This window comes from Tenebrio molitor, chromosome 1 (genome assembly GCF_963966145.1).
Source record: "Tenebrio molitor chromosome 1, icTenMoli1.1, whole genome shotgun sequence".
In the NCBI taxonomy this organism is placed as follows: Eukaryota; Metazoa; Arthropoda; class Insecta; order Coleoptera; family Tenebrionidae; genus Tenebrio; species Tenebrio molitor.
This window is the reverse complement of record NC_091046.1, coordinates 44,213,186-44,227,482: the sequence shown is the minus strand read 5'-3', so window position 1 is coordinate 44,227,482 and position 14,297 is coordinate 44,213,186.

Here is a 14,297-nt window from a genome sequence, read left to right as displayed (position 1 = left end):
AATCATATAATGACCCTGTAGAATAGTTACTTACTCCCAAAACCAAAAGTATTGGGTGATTCAAAATGACTGTGGATGAGTATGGCAACTATGTACGAAAATTTATGTGGCAACTTTGTGGGTAGGATAGAGTTGACATTTATTTGACAGTTCATAGTTCCGCAATTTTGAAAATTGTCAAATCAATGTGCAATGGTATAAAAAAAATCAAATGCACGCTTGTGAAATGTATAAATGTCAAGTCTACCCCATCCATACAGTTGCCACATACGTTTTTGTACATAGTTGCCATACTTATTAACTTATTATTATGTCGCAAACATCTTTTTAGGTCTTTTGATTGGTAATTCATTTTTGCCATTGAAAAGTTTTTATGTAATTTTTATTGCAATCAATACAGGGTTATTCACATAAGATGACAAGCCTGACCACTGACCAGGTAAAAATGCAACCCAAAATAGACTTTATTTCCACCTTCTAAGTAAATGACAGTTTACAGTTATTTGTAGCAACTAAGTAAATGAATAGTTACGGGTAGAAACCTGTAATATTTTACAGGCTCGTAGAACACACCTGTAATATTTTACGATGCTCATCAAAAAATAATTAAGCGAAACTAATTAAATGATTTTTGAAAAAGTTTATTATAAACACAAACAAATTTAGCTATCAATTGTTGCAATTATACAGTGTTTTTTTTAAGACTGGCCATAGGGTTTTACATGCTAATTTTTCAACCCCCTGTTAACTTTTGTTCTGATGAAAATATTCAAACCATTTTTGGAACAAAGTTGGAAGATTTTTTAAACTATCGGATAGATTACAATTCAATATCCCAAACTGTCGAAAAAGTTGTGAAAAAAATATTTTTCTCCCTACCGGTTAGAAATGTAGGCTGTGGATACCTCATTTGAGGTGAGAAAATTCAACTTTCTCGCTAAGGTAAGAAAGTGAATCATGAAATGTTTATGGTAAAACTGTACCAAAATACAAATGTCAAAAGTGTCAAAAGTGAAATAAGTTATTGATAAATGAAAGCCAATTCAATAAAGCAAGTTGGTAGATCAATCATATAATCTGGAAAATAAACAGATAAGCTAGGTAGGTAGATTACTTTACCCTGTTTATATCAAATTTTCGAACAAACCTCAAATCTTCAAATGCGATGACAAGTTAATTAAACAAATAACACAGCCTACTATTCAATTCGCAAAATTTTCGTTTTAATCACGAATATAACCATCTTTTTTTACTTTTTTCAACAAAGTTGTGCCGGTAGGGAAAAAAATTGTATTCAAACCTTGTTAAGAAAGTGTCCTTGCAGACCTTAGGCACTTACAAACCTCGTCTACGACTCGGTTTATAATCTTTGCCTGCGGTCTGCAAGAAACCACTTTCTTACCTTGGTTTGAAATATACTATTTTAGCGCGCCGAAAGCGTCCAAAAGTGGAGATCGTCAGGTGCTGGTTGAGCCGACAATGGCGCTACTCTGGCGGCCGCTCGACGTACTATTATTTCGGCGCCCTAAAAATATTTTTTTCACAATTTTTTCGACAGTTTGGGATATTGAATTGTAATCTATCCGATAGTTTAAAAAATCTTCCAACTTTATTCCAAAAATGGTTTGAATATTCTTATCGGAACAAAAGTTAACAGGGGGTTGAAAAATTAGCATGTAAAACCCTATGGCCAGTCTTAAAAAAAACTCACTGTATACTATCGCGACCAAAAAATTGTCTACAGTAACGTATTGTCCCACTATTTTTTGGCCGTGATAGTACGTTGATAATGCATTTTGATCCGTTTTCGAAAGTCATTTTCATACCGCTCTTGGGATCGAATCAGTAGAGAATCGCACTTGCAGCGATGGTAATTCCGTAGTTATTTTCCAACATCGATTATGAAAATGATACTTTCATCACTCAATTTAGTGAGGAAAATAGGCGTTTGCATCATTAGTGAGGAAGATGGAGAAAGTAAACTCACTAGTGAGGAAAATTTATTTAACAATCTACTACATTAACAATCTACTACCTACTTATTAATATAAAAATTTAAAACACTGTTATTTGCATTAATTGAAATTCCAGATTCGGAAAATTCAAAACATAGGGGAGTAATATACTATTCCATGGTTGTCGCTTTTTCCTATTAGATTGATTTCTAAGACAGATTTTTGGAAACCCATTCTTAATAATTGATATCAAAAAGATGCAACTTTCTAGGCCTTGAAACAGTAAGAACACTTTGGACGTTGAATGAATTGAAACAAAAGTTTTGAAATCATTTTGTATTTATTGAAGATTTGTGTACAAGCTTGCATATTGTGGACACACTATTTCTAATAAATTTAAGTCTTAAATCTAATTCACACGTTTTCAAAATTTTTAAATACTTTAAGCACAATAACAGAAAACATTGGTTATAATATACAGTGAAACTTCCATATAACGGACACCCACGGGGAACGAAATATTGTCCGCTATACAGAAATGTCCGCTTTTCGGAGAAAAATGTTTGCAATTACAAGACATATTTAGGTGCAAAAGGTAATTAATTTTGCAGCTTATTGCAAAGAGATGTAATATAGATGTACGAATTCAGGAATTCAATAGTGCGAGAGCAAACCAACCTCATAGCGGAAACAGTTATTGGGAGTGTCCGTTTTATAGAAGAATTTAAAGTAAAGAAATTAAAGGGATGACGACGGGGAATTAGAATTTGTTCGCTCAAGGGAATTGTCCGCTATTCAGAAGTGTTCGTTAAGGGAAGATTGACAGTAGATGACATTTTAATAAAAAAAGTGATCAGTTTTCCAAAAAGTTAGGTTGCAACAATATGATGAATACTAAGTAATTTATAATTAATGATTGGAGTAATCGATGTATTTCAGTTGGACCATTACAGAAGCGACCGAATATGTCCATTTGAGTATCTGAAGCAAAACGTATAATTATTGTACTTAAATTTTAAGCTGAATCTACACTCACTGTGAGGACCAGTTGAAAGTTAAGTGACATTGAATCAGAAAACTTAATTTTAAACATGTGCTTTGCGAAACCTAAAAATATCAAATACACTTTCTTGTTCTCAGAATTCCAACAATGCCAATCGGCTTGTTTCAAAATCTCGAAAGTTTCAGAAGACTGAAAGACAAATTATTAAAAGTGTAAAATAATCGTTGATCATCAACTTTACTGTGTTCTCCACCAGTTGACCAGCCAAAGTGGTATGCACAGCAACTAATACCATTGGTATTATCATGGTTACCAAACGTGTATATCTACCTTCGAATGATCCCTGAAACTGTTAAAAAATAATTTCTATTTTATTCAAAGAAGAACACATTACCGAAAAGAAAAAGAGCATGCAGCTAATACCTATCACAGCACCCATCACACTGAACAAAAAAATAAGTCTGTTCAGTTTTCGAATTACATTGTGAAATAACCTAGAAGCAAAATTAAAAATGGATACGGTCATGAAAAGACACTTACACAAATAAACGAGCGTGTCGTTTAACACAGAACTTTAATCTCTTTTCGACTTCCTCTTGGTACTGACGATTGTTGATCAATTGATTTGTTTCTGACTTTTTGTAACCGTTGTTGATCCTTTTCAAAAAATGCAACAACATATAAAATTGAAACCGCAGATGACTAGTGACGTAAATTGCGGCATAACAGGGTGCCGATAAAATGAGCGGTAGCAAAAAAAATGTCGCCCTGTACAACCAAGAAAGAAGATTTTGCCACTGAGGAAAGAATTCTTCAAAAATGGCAAGCGGATAGAAAATGTCCTCGTCTTCGTCCAGCGGTATAGCGTGAGTTACGGCACTAATGTAAGATACTATTGTGACAAATAACACCAAACTGTTCAGATAAAATCCTTCCATTTTGATCCATTTTTCTATTTTAGGACCAGAACGATTTATTTTCCACATGTCCACGGCATCTGCGAGTACCTTCATTGTTTTTTCCATCTGAGGAATCGAATATAACGATAACAAAATCTAGGTATAATAAATGATGATTAATCAAACGGAAAATTTGCAAATGTGTTACATACGAAGTAACTTCCGGCATATATTGGAAGATATTTGATGAAATAGTAAGCGTCGAATTTTTGCAAAAAGAGAATTGTTTGAAACAATGTCAGGATGGTGCATTCCATAAATAGTATTTTCAGCAACAGATCTATCGGTCTATTCAAAAAGATTTTCAAACAAAGGCCCAGCAACCAAATACAATCATCTTCAAAAACCATCAGAAATTAAATTTATTAGATTTGTGAAATACATACCTGGAACCAGCGGCTTATATGTGAAGAAACGCATTGTTGTAAATTAAGTAATAGTTATCCTGAAGGTGAAGCTGTAAAAATTCATAAAAATATAGAATCTATTTCACTCATGAAAATTTTCTATTTAAGTAAAGTATGTACAGTTGCGGAATTAAAATTTCGGGCAATATTGTCAATGTCATGATATAAACTCTAAAACAACCTTTTTCCAACGTCAAGTCTGAAAATGACATTTCCATCACTCAATTTAGAGATGAAAGTAGGCGTTTGCATCACATGTGAGGAAAGTAAATCACTTCCCTCACTAGTGGGGAAAGTAAAAAAAAAATTTGATCCCCATTTAGGTACTCTTTAAAATAACGTTCATACATACATATACATTTGTAAGAATTCTTTATTAACAATTAGCACATACAAAGATACTTAACTTTTTTATCAGTATGTATTATAGAAATTAAATGTACAATTTTTTACACGAATTAAAACTCCAAATGTTCCTGATTTTTTTTTCTAAATAACGTGTCGGTACCGAGCTTGACGTTGACGCCAAACTAGCACTTCTTACTACTTGTCTCCATCTCAGTAACGGATTGTATTCCTTTCCGTAGCGTGCTCGAGATTTTATAGGTAATAATTCCAAAGATACCTAGTTCGCTGCTTCTTTAATTTCTGTATTTGGTAAATTAACAACACTATCTTCTACTTCCATCACTATTTGTTTAGTAAATTCTGATTAATTTTCACGTTTTGGTAAAAACACGACTTGACATTCATTAATTAAATTTTATTGTTTACTGTGAGCATGGAAACGTGATTTTCAAATTTTACTTCTATGTTGATTTGTATAAAATAATAAATTGATAATACCTATGCAAGATAAACCGAAAGCTCTTGACGTTGGAAAAAATAGTATGTTATATACGTGAGGAAAGGTCCATTGCTAAACTTGAATGATTAGATCAAATCGCTATCGCTCGTGATCCAATTGTCATTCTCGTTTAGCAATGCATCCCTTTCCTCACTTATATAACAATATACTATTACGTTAATAACCTTATTTTTTACTCGTGTCATGTTTTTGTCTTTTTCCATTCAAAAATTGTCATTTGTGGCATAATAACGGGTAGGCAACATATCAAAGCGATGATTTAATTATTACACTCAGTGCAACTAACTGAAATCTCAAAATTCAATATTGATTGGGTGACTGACACAGAAAAGTTTAATTTTTGAATGTCAGTCATGATGAGGATGACAGTAGAAGGTGCTTTACAGAGATTTTGTTGAAGTGACAGAAAAATAGTGCCCGAGACAAAGAAGTTATTCCTTTTTCAAAAAAACATTGTTTGTGGGCCTTACTGCGTACGATGTGCTTAATAAGGCCCACCCATTAAATTATCGATAAAAGTTAATAAAACACCATTTCCTCCTAGAATACTTTCACTTGCATGAACTACACAAATCATCCAAATCATTATCTTTTATTAGGCCTATATAAGCTTCGTGGTACCAAACGGAACAATTCTTGCGCATACGCACACCTATCATTTCACATCAAAATATATGGTCAGGTCAAAAGGTGAGCAGAGACTAATTTTTAACTTGTTTGTCTCCATTTGGATAGAAAATGTCCTCGTCTTTGTCCAGCGGTATAGCGTGAGTTAGGGCACTAACGTAAGATACAATTGTGATAAGTACCACAAAACTGTTCAAATAGAATCCTTCCATTTTGATCCATTTTTCTATTTTAGGACCAGAACGATTTATTTTCCACAAGTCCAAGTCATCTGTGATTGTCAATATTGTATTTATCATATGAGGAATCGAATACAGCAATAACAAAATCTACAACTAGTTAATCACACCGAAAATTAGAAAATGTGTCATTTACGAAGTAAGATGCAGCATACATTGGAAGAAATTTGATAAAATAATGAGCGTCGAAACTTTAATACTATAATGCAAATACGGGGTCATTATAAACGATTGTCTCATCGCAGTAGGCGTTGGTGACGTAGTTGCAAATGTGCCGCAAGCTTTATACCATGAGTGAGACTAGCATCGCCGATAGGTAGCGCTTCTGGCGGCAGTGTAAATTTGTCTACTAGTTTGTCTAACGTTGCGAAGCTAGCGGCACATCCCAAATTTGTGTGGGTTTTCAACGCCAACTGCGATGAGACAATCATTATCATTTATAATGACCCTGTAGATGTCCGTTTCATGTCACAATATGGCGGTACCCACGAAACTGTGTTGCTATGACACCTCCCTTTTGACAGTAAAACCTGTCATTAATTTTATAAGAAAAATATTACAATAATGGATAATTTATACGAACTTGAGTGACAAAGAACAGAAAACAGAGAACGACAAAGCCGTAGGCGGCAACGCAGAAGCCAAAAAGAGAGATATCGAGCGTAGAATTTCAATATGTATTTGATTTTAGTGCGTAAGCACGGGCCGTTCGACTGGTTTTTGTAAAAACAGAATTGTTTGAAATAGTGTCAAGATAGTGCAACCTACGAATGTTATTTGCAGTAAAAATTTCACCGGTGTTTTTAAAAAAGGTTAAAAAAAAAGATTCGCATCAACCATATACGGTTGTCTAGAAAAAGCTATGAGGAATGGAATTTTTTCTGATTTTTGAAATACCTGGTACTACTGAGCCGAATCCGTTGGAAAACATTCCTACTAATTTATTTTCTATTTGAACTGTTGAAAGATACAACAGAGGCACACAATAACTCTGAATCCCACCAGAACAAGCCGTTTATATTTATATGTTTTAATCAATACGTCAATTTAAAATTCTCTTTATTATAATAAATACACAGAAGGTATTTTAAATATTTTATCAAAAGTTCATGATCACCACTAACTATTGCACTCATTTAAAACATTTAAATTAATGTACAGGGCCATTATAAATGATTGTAGTCCAAATTGAATAAAAAATGATGGATAAGTGAATACACACCGTTTACACACGGGAGTTAAATTGGTTGCAAAGCAACGCAATATTTTTAGATTCGATCGTTAATTTAGAAAGAATTAAATAAAATTCTCATCACCGCACTTTTCACCTAAAAAATGATACGGATAGTGATAAAAAGTGACAATTCACAGTAAGGCGGCAAACATTTCATAACATGGGGATGGCTTGCTTCGATTACAATCATATCGGGCCTTCAAATAAATTTATATTTAGAGCAACCTATGGAAATTCAATTGTTTGCAACATTCTTCCAGCGTAGAAAATGACACAAGAAACGTCGGACATTTTAACGAAATAAAATTAGGTTAGAAAATATTTTAAATTTTTGTAGTGCATTCTCCCTATTCCCCCTCCACGGAAGCTTACTATGTAACCTGTGTAACTCCGGAGAATAATTGGTTACCTACAAAAATTACTTTACACTGTTAACAGAATTAGAATGTCGCCTACGCCTACTCTAAATATATATTTATTTGAAGGCCCTTTATAATGACTCTGTAGAATAGTTACCTACTCCCAAAACCAAAAGTATTGGGTGATTCAAAATGACTGTGGATGAGTATGGGAACTAAGTACGAAAATTTATGTGGCAATTTTGAGGGTAGGATAGAGTTGACATTTATTTGACAGTCGCGCAATTTTGAAAATTGTCAAATCAATGTGCAATCGTAAAAAAAAGTCAAATGCACGCTTGTGAAATGTACAAATGTCAAGTCTACCCCATCCATACAGTTGCCACATACATTTTCGCACATAGTTGCCATACTTATTATCATGTAGCAAAAATCTTTTTAGGCCATTTTTTTTGCCATCGAAAAGTTTTTATGTAATTTATACTGCAATCAATACAGGGTTAGTCACATAATGTTTTAAAAATAAATTATATTTATTTCCACCTTCTAAGTAAATGACAGTTAACAGGTAAAGTCCATTCATTTTGTATTGAACTTTTCAAGGTCAAATAATTTTATTTTTTGGCTCTGTAATTATGTTTTGTAAATAATGACATGCAGGTAAACACCGTAAACGTTGAATTGAGCATTGCTAAATCACATTATGTTGGTTAGATGCATGTCACTATTTACAAAACATAATTACAGAGCCAAAATTTAAATTATTTGACCTTGAAAAGTTCAATACAAAATGAATAGACTTTATTTGTGGTAACTAAGTAAATGAAGAATGAATAGTTACCGGTAGAGCCCTGTAATATTTTACAGGCTCGCAGAAGAGACCTGTAATATTTTACGATGTTCATCAAAAAATAATTAATCAAAACTAATTAAATGATTTTTTCACAAAATTTTTGACAGTATTTTTGTTGTTTATCTCAACACCATGACGACGTAGGTATAATTGCCCCACCACCTTTCATTACAAAATTTTTATAAACATAAGTAACAATTAAAAAACGAAATCTAAAGGCTGAAGGTGGAAATAAAAGTTTGTATGCAACTCGCTTAGCAATTAATCTTTACTAGGCGTACTGGCTTATGGAGACTCGTTCCTTACGTCACTCGTCCCACAAAAGCAGGCGCGTCACATAAGTAACTACAAACAGGTCAATTGACTAGATCTGGTTTGTCTGAAATCTATTAGCTTGTGTACAAATGCTTCAATAAATACGAATATTGAAAATACCTTTGAACATTTGGTTTTGATTTATCTAATCTATAAAATATCCTTCCTTCCTGCCGGTTATTATTGCTTCCAAGCGTGAAAAGTTCAATCTGTTTAACTTGAACTGTTAACGAGAGGTTTCCGGAAACATCTGTTACGAATCAACTCAAGTAGTGAAAAAACACAATCATGGATGATTCCTCTATTTATGTGGTCAGTACTTTATCGTAGAACAATTAATACGAATTGTTTCTTGGAAAATATCTTAAACGGAATCATAAATTCATATTGATTAATATAGTCAGGAAAGCTTGAAAAGTAAATAAAATCCTTAAAATTTTTATAAACCCGTACTTGATTTCTTGACTCGTTAATAAATATTTGAAGTTGTCCTGACCTAGTTATTATAATGCAATGGAGAGACGATGACGATGTACTTTGAGAGATAATGACGATACACTTTTTAAATCTTTAAATTTCAAAACAACTGGAAACCAACAGCTTTTTAAACCAAAACCTGTGCTTATTTCTCTTATCGTTAAAGTTTAAAGTGATAATTGCAACACTCTTTGAGAGAATCAGACTTCGTCTACAAACTGTACTGGTCCCGGAAAAGAAAAGAAAAAAAAATGTCTTTTTTTCTTTTTTTTTTAATTCAAGGACAAGGGTAGTTAAGGACTAACGGGGAATAAAACTCAGATTTTTCTCTCTTCTACATTTGTATTAAAAAAATTGAACAATTAACACATCGAAAAACAGTATATTATATCATAAAGAGTAGAAGTGAGTCTTTTTACGGTAAGACTAGAGATTGAACACTGAGAGGAAGTTGAAGGCGGCAACTGGGCGAAGCATAAAAAGATCTTCTACTCTGAATGATATATACTACATATTTAAAATGTTAGCTTCAATTTCTTGAATGTTCAATATTGGAAAAAATAAAACACTTTCATTGCAATACAAAAAAAGAAAATTTCCTAACAGTAATGTAGGTACCGATATTGAAAATGGATGGAGTATATTTTGGATTCTACTCGTATTTACATAGGTGTCTAAAAAAGACTCCGTTTATTGTAGTTCCATTAGATGAGATATAAATAGCAACTATTACGATAATGTGTCCATTTTCCGCTTCACATTTTGCGACACAAGTTTCTCCAATTGATGATTATTTATTGAAGCCATGATTGGAAATAAGTAAATAAATACTAGCTTGCTCGCTCGGCTAAGCTCGACTCCCCGACCGAACACACTCGAATCGAATTTTCGATTATTTATTAATTTTTCATTTTTGGGTATTGTGCACGAATACTCTTACCTGATTGGCCAAATTTTAAATAATGCTGTTGCCGGATTGCTAATAGTCACCAATATCATCCAATATGCATCTTAATTACAAAATATTCGATTTTAAAACTTAATCGATAACAAAAATCGCCTATGTCCAAGTTATGAATTCCACTTAAAGTTTCCACACTGTATTTGACAAACGTCGATTTCCTCTATTAGAGAATAGAGAACTCAAACACGATTCTTTGACAACAACAATATTTAAGCTACCGCTGTCAACCGAACCACAAGAGTTATGGTCTATTCTATTTTTTTTTTCGATGTGGAATTAATCTTTGTAGACATTATGCACATAAGGCCTACAAGCTTCGATATAAAAAATATCTTGGGTCTAACGATTTTCCATTATGAATATATAAATTTTCTTCAAAACAATAACAATTACCTCTCATCTAATTCTTATTTTACGAGTACGTGTACCAATTGATTTTCATGTTTTGGAACTACATAATTAGATTTCATTTTTTATTTATGAAGACAAACTGATTAAAAGTTACTAGTCATTATTCTTCAAATACATAGTTCAATAGAGTTCTGTTTTTCAAATACTGGTACAATTCATCAAAGCATGTGGTCGGGTCAAGAGGTGAGCAGAGACTAATTTTTAACTTGTTTTTCTCTATTTGTATTATTTTTTTTAAACTACACTATTTTTCATTTTCCCCAATTTCTTGACATGAGCACGTTTTATCCTTGTTTTTTGTGTTTTCCATTACTTTTAAATTTAATTTTGAATAAAGTAGTATTTAGTGGTTTTCGAGTTTCATTCTTACACACTAGTTTTTTGTATTTGTATTAGGCGATCGTGGTTCAGCTAAATATTTATAAAATCCATTCACGTTGTTTGGGCATAATGGGAAGCCATAGAAATTTTGCATTTAATCTGGTAGTGAAGCTGTCTGTTGAATAGGTTATGTTTTTATAAGTTTGAGGTTATAAATGGCGTCAATGTCTAGTCCATTGTTGTCAGTTTTACTAGTTTGCAATAGAAGAATACTCAGAGAACGCGGGAAATCAGTAACATATTCTTTTTGATAGGTCCAAAGTCACACACTAGTGACAAAAATCAAACAACGTTAAAAAAATAAAACTAAGTACATACCGAGTGGAACAAAAGTATCAAATAATCGCTGTAACTTTTTAATTTGAAAAATTATGAAAAAATGTTTAATATAAAAATTGTTTGGTTTATTATCATGCATGACGTTCAACAAAAATTGTCAACATTCTTGATATTGCATTTTATTACTTAGTAAGTTAATTTTATCACCTTTGTTTCCTTTTTTAATTTTATTCTTTTTCCCCATAATGGCAAAACTGTATTTATGAATGCAGAAAGATACGCTTGTTTGAAAATCACACAAAAAATATATGAGTGCTATTTAAAAAACCAAAGTTGGTTGCCATAGCAGCGAAACAAAAGAAGATAGGAACAAACTAGAAAGACCAGATGATGCAGGATAATACACCAATCAACTTTTATATTAAACATTTTTTCATAAATTGTTAAATTAAAAAGTTACAGCCAATATTTGTTACTTTTGTTCCACCCTGTATATCAATTTTTATAATTCCATCCATAACTTGTTTGTTAGATATTTGATTTTTCGTTCTAAATTGTTTTTCCTCTTTCATTGTGAATTGCCTTGAACTGCTGTGACCTTGTAGTCCATAAATGACATCCTGGGCTGGGAAGGCGTTGGAAACCGTTAATTGTTGTGCTTTTTTAAAGTGTAAATTAATTTGTTGACAGCTAACCTAAAATTTGAAAACAATTTTTTTTTCTTTTTTTTTCTTTGCAATATTTTACATTAAAAATACAAGTAAATATCTAAGCTGAGAATGAGCATGCTCAGTTATGTCCCGATTAAACATAATCATAAATGTCATTGGCGGGAAATTCAAACTTTACACTGTTCTAAACGCCTACTTAGCCCAGGATTTCATTTGAACGCATGATAGAACCAAACATATATGCCGTTCACGATTATTTTAAACACGCAGGAGGCCACGATATTTTTTTGTTAGATTGGCGTCAGGTCCTGTCATATGACGTTTCGTTTTTAAATATTCGCATTGTTGTCAATTCCGTCATTAATTTAGTTAATAAGAATTTACCCAGAACTGCCCTACAGATAAAGTTCATTCACGTTCGATTTTCCCTGTCAAATTGTTGTCATGTTGCAAACCTGCTCCTCCTTTCCTAGTAATTTTCACATTATCGTGTTGGAAACATTTGACGTCTTTAATTTTGAGTGTTAGTTTGACGTGTGAAATAAAGTCACAGGTTTTTTAATAAAATTCTATTCGTGTCCTATTCCTCGGTAATTTTACCATGGCGGAAAGAAAAAAGAGGGTTTTATTAACAGCTAATTTGAAAATTGCGTTAATTAAATGTAGCCAAGAACTGAAAAATCCCCTCAAGTTGACTTGTTGACAGCGAATAACATAACCTCTACTCTACAGTCTACGCATGACATGGTTTTGGCTACTTTATCAGGTCGTATTGGTGACATACACAGCTAAAATATTATTGAAGTAAAAATTACACTGCCAAAAAATTAAATAATTTGACCTTGACGAGGAAAATCCAACGTGAATGAACTATATGTATGTTTCATTTCAATTACAATTTTACGATTATTGTTCCTAATGCGTTCAATTATTTAAAAAATGTAACAACTTGGGAGCAGTGTTCGGTTGAATTATAACCTAAAATAGATTTATTAAGACAAATCACAATATTGCCAACTAAAATGTCAGATTTTCATAGATAGTCCGAATTTGAAATAATCGTGAATGGTTTATATTTACGATTGTCAATAATTCAAATTTTAGTTCAGCCGACAAAAACATAAAATGCTTCTATACGAAACCAAGCCTTTGGCCACAGGTATGTTAATATTCAAAAAGTGTAAATATCTAGGGTATTTTTTCAGATGATTCCATATGGCTCTTAAGGTTCATGTGTTTTGATATTCCTCAAAATAAATTACTGAAATTTGTAATGACAATTATCCTCGTTGTGCACATCACCTTGAGCCTGTTTCAAACGTTTCCTATATATGCGTCATCGTACTACGTAAGTCCCCCATTTTAAATTATATATTTATTTTGACCAATCATTTCTAGATTTTGCTATGTATCTGTTCCGCTCCTCATTTTGTGAAAACGTCACTTGCGTCTTTGCATGATGTACAAATGTGGAAGATAAACTGTGCGGGTCCTAGAATAGAAAGCCGAATTAAAATGGAATCTCTCTATCTGAACGGATTAATATTATTGATCACAATTTCAATGTACATCAGCGTAGTGACTCATTTTCTACCACTAGAGGGGGACGAAGATATTTTCTACCCTTTCCCAATGTTCAAAGAATATTTTCCTCAGAGGGAAAATGTACTTTCTTGGTTATACAGAGCGACGTTTTTTCCTTTGCCACTAGTGCTAGCATTACCTTGTTACATTGTAATACATAGCACCAGTCAGTTGCGATTTCAATTTTACATGCTGCTGTATTTCTTGGAGAACATAAACACCGGTTACAAAACATCAGATCCAGATACACTGATTGACGATCGCGACTATCAAAAAGAAATCAAAAAGAGATTGCTCTTTTGCGTCAAACGCCACATGCTTCTTCTTACGTAAGTATCACCTCGTGACAACATTTATTTCTAATTGTGGTTCTTAGGGTTGCTCAAAAGATGAATCGAAAATTAAAGACTTATATTTTTCTGTTCAGTCTGATGGGTGTTATATTGGGAATTAGTACTATGGTGTTTTTCTTTTCGGTATTCGTACACATATACTTTCTCAAAACTAAATTAGGCTTCTTGCTTTGACAGTTTCAGGGGTCGTGGGAAGACAGATATACACGCTTGGGAACTTTGATGATATCATTCCTTTTAATTGTTGTGCACGTCACCATGGCCGCTCAACTGGTGGAAAATGTTGTACGTTTATTAATCCTTTTTAATTATCAAATACACTATTAATTTTCTTTAAGACTTCTCAGCCTTTTGAAAT